The sequence below is a fragment of the Rhinopithecus roxellana genome, chromosome 12 (assembly GCF_007565055.1).
Source record: "Rhinopithecus roxellana isolate Shanxi Qingling chromosome 12, ASM756505v1, whole genome shotgun sequence".
Lineage (NCBI taxonomy): Eukaryota > Metazoa > Chordata > Mammalia > Primates > Cercopithecidae > Rhinopithecus > Rhinopithecus roxellana.
Genome location: NC_044560.1, coordinates 22,909,238 through 22,915,769, shown reverse-complemented (window position 1 = coordinate 22,915,769; position 6,532 = coordinate 22,909,238). Strand labels below are relative to the sequence as shown.

General features: G+C 55.3%; 1 long non-coding RNA gene across 1 annotated transcript; it reads right to left on the bottom strand.

Moving 5' to 3' along the window:
• Window positions 1-3,404: 3,404 nt before the first annotated feature.
• LOC115900692 lies at window positions 3,405-4,651 on the bottom strand. Its single transcript, XR_004060360.1, has 3 exons — window positions 4,529-4,651; window positions 3,842-3,960; window positions 3,405-3,540 (listed from the first exon to the last, which is right to left on the bottom strand). It is a non-coding gene; the product is annotated as an uncharacterized LOC115900692 (long non-coding RNA).
• Window positions 4,652-6,532: the final 1,881 nt, after the last annotated feature.

Here is a 6,532-nt window from a genome sequence, read left to right as displayed (position 1 = left end):
GGGTCATCGAGGCCATCTGGCCTCCCCCAGCACCCCCGGGGTGAACGCCTCCATCCCAGCACCAAGAATGCCATCTTCCTCCCACTTAAATCTCTCTTTTGACCTAGGACAGATATATTACGAAAATTACAAAATTACAAAGGATGAAAACAATGACTGCTCACTGCAGAAAATACAGAAAGAGATTTTGAAATGGAAACCTTGCCTCTCCTCCTCTCGAGATAATATCTGGAATACTTTTTCAGTCTTGCACATGCATGGTATAGAGAGACACCCATAAATGATTTCTGGTGTGGAATACCTGATACAAGGCTGTGCTCGTTCCGTATTGGCAAACACACCTGCTTGCCACCATCTCCGTAACGGGACAGTGATCCTCTCTCATTTGACCGAGTCACATTCTCCATCAACAGACATCCGAGCATTCTAGAGGCACACTGCAAAGGGGGAAAGGGCCTGACCTCAAGGCGGTTACTTTCCCAAAGGGGAAGCTGGGCTCAGCTGAATTTTAAAACTTGTCTTCTGCTGAAAATGTACTGTGAGCATTTACCTTTAAGTTTTCATTTAAAATGTAAATGTAATTAAATTTAAAATAATTTTAAAACAAAATACTTTTAAAACAAAATTAAAATCTAATTAAAACATTTTTAAAACCTATTTTTCTCACCTATACCTGCGTCACTGATATTTCCATATTTTTGCTGAGTCATTTGAATCTTAAAATTCAATTTTGTTGGCATGGCAAGAAGGCACGATGACTTTACAATCTCATCGCCATGGGCTCGACCAGCTGTTATGGGGGGAAAAGAGGAGACTGAGCTGACGGGTTTGCTGTAGATTTTTCTTTTTGTTTTTTCTTTTCTTTTTTTTTTTTTTTTGAGACAGACTCTTGCTCTGTTGCCCAGGCTGGAGTACAGTGGCCCAGTCTCGGCTCACTGCAAGCTCCGCCTCCTGGGTTCAAGCAATTCTCCTTGCCCTAGCCTCCCGAGTTGCTGAGACTACAGGTGCCTGCCAACACATCCAGCTAAGTTTTGTCGTTTTTAGCAGAGACAGGGTTTCCCCATGTTGGCCAGGCTGGTCTCGAACTCCTGGCCTCAGGTGATCCACCTGCTTCAGCCTCCCAAATGCTGGGATTGCAGATGTGGCCACCGTGCCAGGCTGAGGTTTTTCTTTAGGAAGTATGGAAAGTGACCCCCGATTGGTATCCCGCCAGGGGTACCAGAGACCTTTGGCTAGGGGACCCCAAAGCAGACAGGGAGGCCGGAGGTACACGGGGTGGCATGAGAACCGAAGCTGGATGCCTGTCCTGGCACTTGAGCCATGTGCTACCGGCCCAGCACCAGGCCACCTGCAGAAGCACTGCTGCATTCACCAGCAAGGGCCACCATCACGACGCACCTCACAGACCGCAGGGCTTAAGCAACAGGAACTTACCTCCACTGTCTGGAGGCGGGAAGCCCAAGGACACGGTGTCGGCAGGCTGGCTCCTCCCGAGGCCTCTCTCCTTGGCTCATAGTTGGCATCTCCTTCTGGTGTCCTCACAGGACCTTCCCTCTGTGTGTCCGTGTCCTCATCTCCTCTTCGTACAAGGACACCAGTCAGATTGGATCAGGGCCCACCCTAGTGACCTCACTTTTCCCTAATGACCCCTTTAAAGACCTCTTCTCCAAATACGGTCCCATTCTGATATCCTGGGGATTGAGACTTCAAGGTGTGAATATGGGGGGACACAGTCAGCCCACAGGGGTGGGTGGTGGGCCGGTGTGTGGGAGGAAGAAGTCGAGTGGGAGTCCAGGTGGCCTGATCCGGACACTGTCCTGGGACCGGTTTTGTCAAGGTCTAACACTTGTCAAGAGCTCAGTAGGGGTTCCTGGTACCGCCCAGAGGGACCGCAAGAGGCACCTACCCCATCGAAGTGGGCTCGGGTGAAAGGAGTGTCTGGACTCAGAGTGCCAGAAAAAATACAGGACACCCAGTGAACTTTACATTTCATATCAACCACAGATACTTCTATAGTGTAAGCATATCACAATATTTCATGGGACATGCTTATACTAAAAAAACCATCCACCATGTATCTGAAATGCAAGAGTAATGGTGTTCTGTGTATTTATTTCCTAACCCAGCTGTGCTGGGCTGAGATTCACACACCCAGTGTCAGGCACGAGTTCACGGGAGGCACCAGCTGTGGGCAGCTGGACGTTTCCGAGCTCCTGCAGCCAAAGGCCTTGCCCTTGGCACACAGAGCTGGGTGGGCCCTGCGGGGACCAGCCCCTGGGGACCCCCAGTGAGGCTGCGGTTCCTTCCCTGGTGCCGTTTGCATGGGCTGGGCAGGCAGGATGTGTTGGAGGGAGGATGTGCCGTTGGCTGGTGCGGGAGCCTTTGCGCGGTCAGTATGGCCACCTCGGACCCCACACCTGGTGTGCTTGGCCCCTGGTGCACCGCAAGTCTCAGCCCCTGGCTGGGGGAGGTGGTGTCAGCCTGAGCTGCCACGTCATCCTCATTGACGAACTCACCAGGCATTCGTGGGTGCCACCGTGACATTGTGGAGCACAGGAAGGACAAGGACCCACACGGAGTGTCCTCCCGCCTCGTCCAGGGTAAGGGTGACACAAGAGGACAGGACAGGAAATGGCCTGGGCTGCAGAGAATAAAACAGGCTCCTCTTTCCTGCCCATGAAGTGCAGCGGAGGCCTCTGGACATGGCCTGGGTGAGAAGTGCCATCTCAGTCCCTGCCCTAGAGCCTCGCCCGGGGCTGACATCAAGACCCTAATGATGACGGTGACCCTTGGCTCAAGACAGCTTTGCCTCAGGTGCTGTGCGGTGGGGACTGCAGGAATGGGCCCGTTTACTTCTCCCGGCTTCGTGGGCGGGGCACTGTTCCTACTTGCACTTCCAGATCGGGTAGCTGGGCTCAGAGAGGTCAAGCACCTTGTCCAAGGCCACACAGCCAGCAAGAGGCTGAGCCTGGGTATGAGCCCTGAGCTGCTTTTTGGGCAGGATGCAGCCTGTGGCTTTCATTTCTTTATTTCCCGCTACTTCCTTGACAATACTGTCCGTCTATTCGGAGACCCTGAAAGGGGGAGAAAAGGCAGAGAGTGGTAACCCCCACCCCACCAAGCCTGCAGGCAGGAACCGGGCGGGGACGTTTTGCTGCCCCTACTCCCTGCCCCAGCCCTTTCCTCTCCCAAGGAAGACAGGGGTTGGCCGAGGACAGCTGACAGGTGAGGGAAGCAAGCAGGAAGAAGCCAGCGCAGAAAGTTCCGGCAAAACAGGCAGTTTTCAAAGTTTCTCAAAAGAGGCGCAGGAGCGCTTCGGCTCTCACCAGCAAACACACACACACACACCACGCTCGAAAGTGCTCAGGGAAAAGTTTATTGGCAACTTGGCCCCAGAGCCGGGGAGGGTTCTTTGTTTGCTGGTCACAGCCACACCAAGTACAAACCGAGGTGGTTTCCCACATCTTGTCAAAGGACGGCATTTCCTCTCTCCTTTCTCCTCGAGCTGATTAGCGGGTCGGGCAATGGCATGAGGAGATGCTGGGGGTAGGAAAATGGGGGTCATTTTGGAAAACCTCTTTGTGGATGGGTCGGGAATGGGGAGAAAATGAATAGTTATAAGCTCATTTCCATAGAAACTGTCTCATTATCATGCTGGCTGCCCGCTGGACCAGGCAGGGCTTTTTGCCAGCACCAGCTCCACAATTAAATGTCCCCTGCCCGCCCGGCGCGGAGAGGCCGGTCAGCAGAGAGGGCTCCAGCCCCAGCAGGCCCGGCCGCGGGAGCCTTGAGATTCTTTTTCTTGAAATATCAGAGGTTGGTGGAGGGATTTTTGCGGCACCTGAACAGTCCTAAGCAGGCCGGTGCCGGCGGTGTCCCAGCTCCTGGGAGCAGGATCGGGCGTGCCTGTCTCCACGAGGATTTGGACCACGTTCGGCAGAGCAGGTCTCCCAGGCTTCCCTAAAGATGTTTAACAAAAGCAATGGAGACAATTCAGTTTGGAATCGCTTCCTGGGCAGAGCTGCTTGTGTTCAGGCTGCGCTCAGGGCACTTGGTCGGACGTCGCCAGGGAGGCTCGGCCCCTCCACACGGGACCTCCACACAACCTCTCAGGGGCTGCCACCCCTTCCTGTCCCCCCAGACCCCAAGACCCCAAAACCACACATGGGCTAATTGTGGTAAAATATACGAATGTAATCTTTGTCATTTTAACCACCTGTGAGTGTGGCATTAGGTGGCATTCAATACGCCTGGGCTGCTGCAGAACCATCACCCCTCTCTGCCCGGGAACTTCTCATCACCCACCATGAAAACCCCATGCCCGGTAAACAGTGACTCTGCCTTCCTCCTCCCGCTGTCCCAGGACTTTCTCATCACCCGCCACAAAAACTCCGTGCCCGGTAAACAGTGACTCTGCCTCCCTCCTCCCGCAGCCCCGAAGCCTCGGTTCCACTTTCTTTCCCTGTAGATAGGCCGGCTCGTGTGTTGAAGACGGAAAAGCTCATCCCAGGGAAGCAAGCGTACTCACAACTCCAGAAAGAGCTGCAGCAACCCCAGCAGAGCCCGCTCCTGCCCCTTCCCCCCGGCCGAGGTCGCAGGCCCACGAAGGTCGTCATTACGGATTTATTAACCGCCTTTCCCTGGCTTTGTGAGAGGCCTGGTCTGGAAAATGACCATGCTCCCAGGAAGTGAATAATTTAGGATTGACAGCGGCAAGCCCGCGCAAGGAAGGCTGTGCTGACGGCAGATGAGTGGTGTGGAAAACGCGGAGTCAGGCTCGGTCAGCAGCTGCACCCGCTCCTTCACCCTTCAGTCCTCCTGTGTGGCAGGGACCTGATGATCCCTGTGTGACCATCAAAGCCATACAGGCAGCCAGAGAGGTCAAGGGTCCAGGGTCAAAGCAGCACCGCTGTGGGAGTGGTGTCCGGGCCCCTGGGTCTAGAAGGCTTTGGGAGAGGGGATGCGTGCAGCCCCTGGCATGGCCCCTTCTGGTGGGTCACTCAGCACAACCATCCGGTTCCAAGCTCAGATTCAAGTGGAGAACACAGATCTCCAAGGTGTGCACAGCCCATGGCCTGAGTGAGCACCTCTGACTGTCCAGCCCGGAGTAGGTGTTGAGTAAGGGCGGTCAAGCAGTGCCGGTCAGTAAAACTCACACAGCCTTAGCTTCCTGGGGAGGTCCTAACCGGGTACCCCAGTGTGAGTAGCTGAAACAACAGATACTTCTCCTTCCACGGTCCTCAGGGCCAGAAGTCCGGGATCACGTTGTGGGCGGGGAGGTCCTTTGGAGGCTCTGCGGACCCTTGTCCCGGCCTCCTTCTGGCTCACTGGGGCTGCCGGCATCTTTGGCGTTCCCTAGTTTGTAGGAGCATCACCCAGCCTCTGCCTCTGTGTGCTCGTCGTATTCTACCCCGTGCGTGCTCACGTCCAGAGCTGTGTTTTATAAGGGCATGGTCATTTGGGTGGGGGAGCCACCCCCAACAAGGTGAGCTGTCTTAACCCGTCGCATCCGCAACGACCCTTCTTCCAAATAATGGCCGCTAGGACTGCAGCCTACGAATATGGATAATCCCACTTCATCTCCCACCGCCCCCTCTTCCCAAGGGAGCCCTGAGGCCCAGGGGACGCAGCTGCCACCAAGGCCCTGCTGGGATGTTCCCGACTCTCGTCCAGCCAGCTGCCCCTTCCCTCTAAAGCAGGTTGTTCTGAGTCTGGGCCACTGGCCCGCCGCGCCCTGAAGCCTGTGTCATCCACCAGCTTCCAGAGGCCACTGCCTCGTGAATTACACACCATGCAAACGTCCGGCCAGTGGCTTAAGTATAAAGCGTGAGAAACAGAGGAGATCGTTCCGTGTTTGTGGTTTTGTAAGGTTTGAAAAGCGATTTAAAATAATTTTAGGTTGTCCTGGGGTTGGCGAACAGTGTAATAGGCAATTTGAGAAGGCAAAGTTTTTAAACTGAAAGGTTTTGCCTCCTTGTTTCTAATTTTTAGAAACATGATGGATGTCAGCTGCGAGGCTGGGCCGACAGCTTCCGGGAACGATTTCCCAGCTTGCTCGGACCCAGGCAGGGGACCCTGCGGGGAGGGCATCGAGGGCCGTGGCCACATGCAGAGTGAGGACGGCTTCCAGTCTTCAAATTGGAAACCTGCACCCGGCCTCGCTTGGCTAACCTCAATCCCATCAGCAATCCCAAGGCATTGCTGAGCGGACAGAAAACTCTCCCGGTGTGTAGCCCGCTCGGTGTCTCTGGAAACCGTGGTTGGAGGCGTGAGGGATTGTTCACTAAACGCTGACGGCAGGCGAGGGGCTACGAGGCGGCGTGGTCGAGCGAGGTGACCTGCGAGGGAAATGAGGTCGCGGTCCTGCGTGATCACGGGGTCAGGCGTCCCGGCAGCAGTGCAGGGGAGGGACTGTGTTTGTTGGGGGAGGCTGTTGGGAAACGGGGGTCGCAGTGCTCCGCCCACCACCCAGCCTGCCTCCATCCTCTGCCGGCCCTGGCTTCTCGGGAGATGCAGGTGGGAGGGCCGTCGC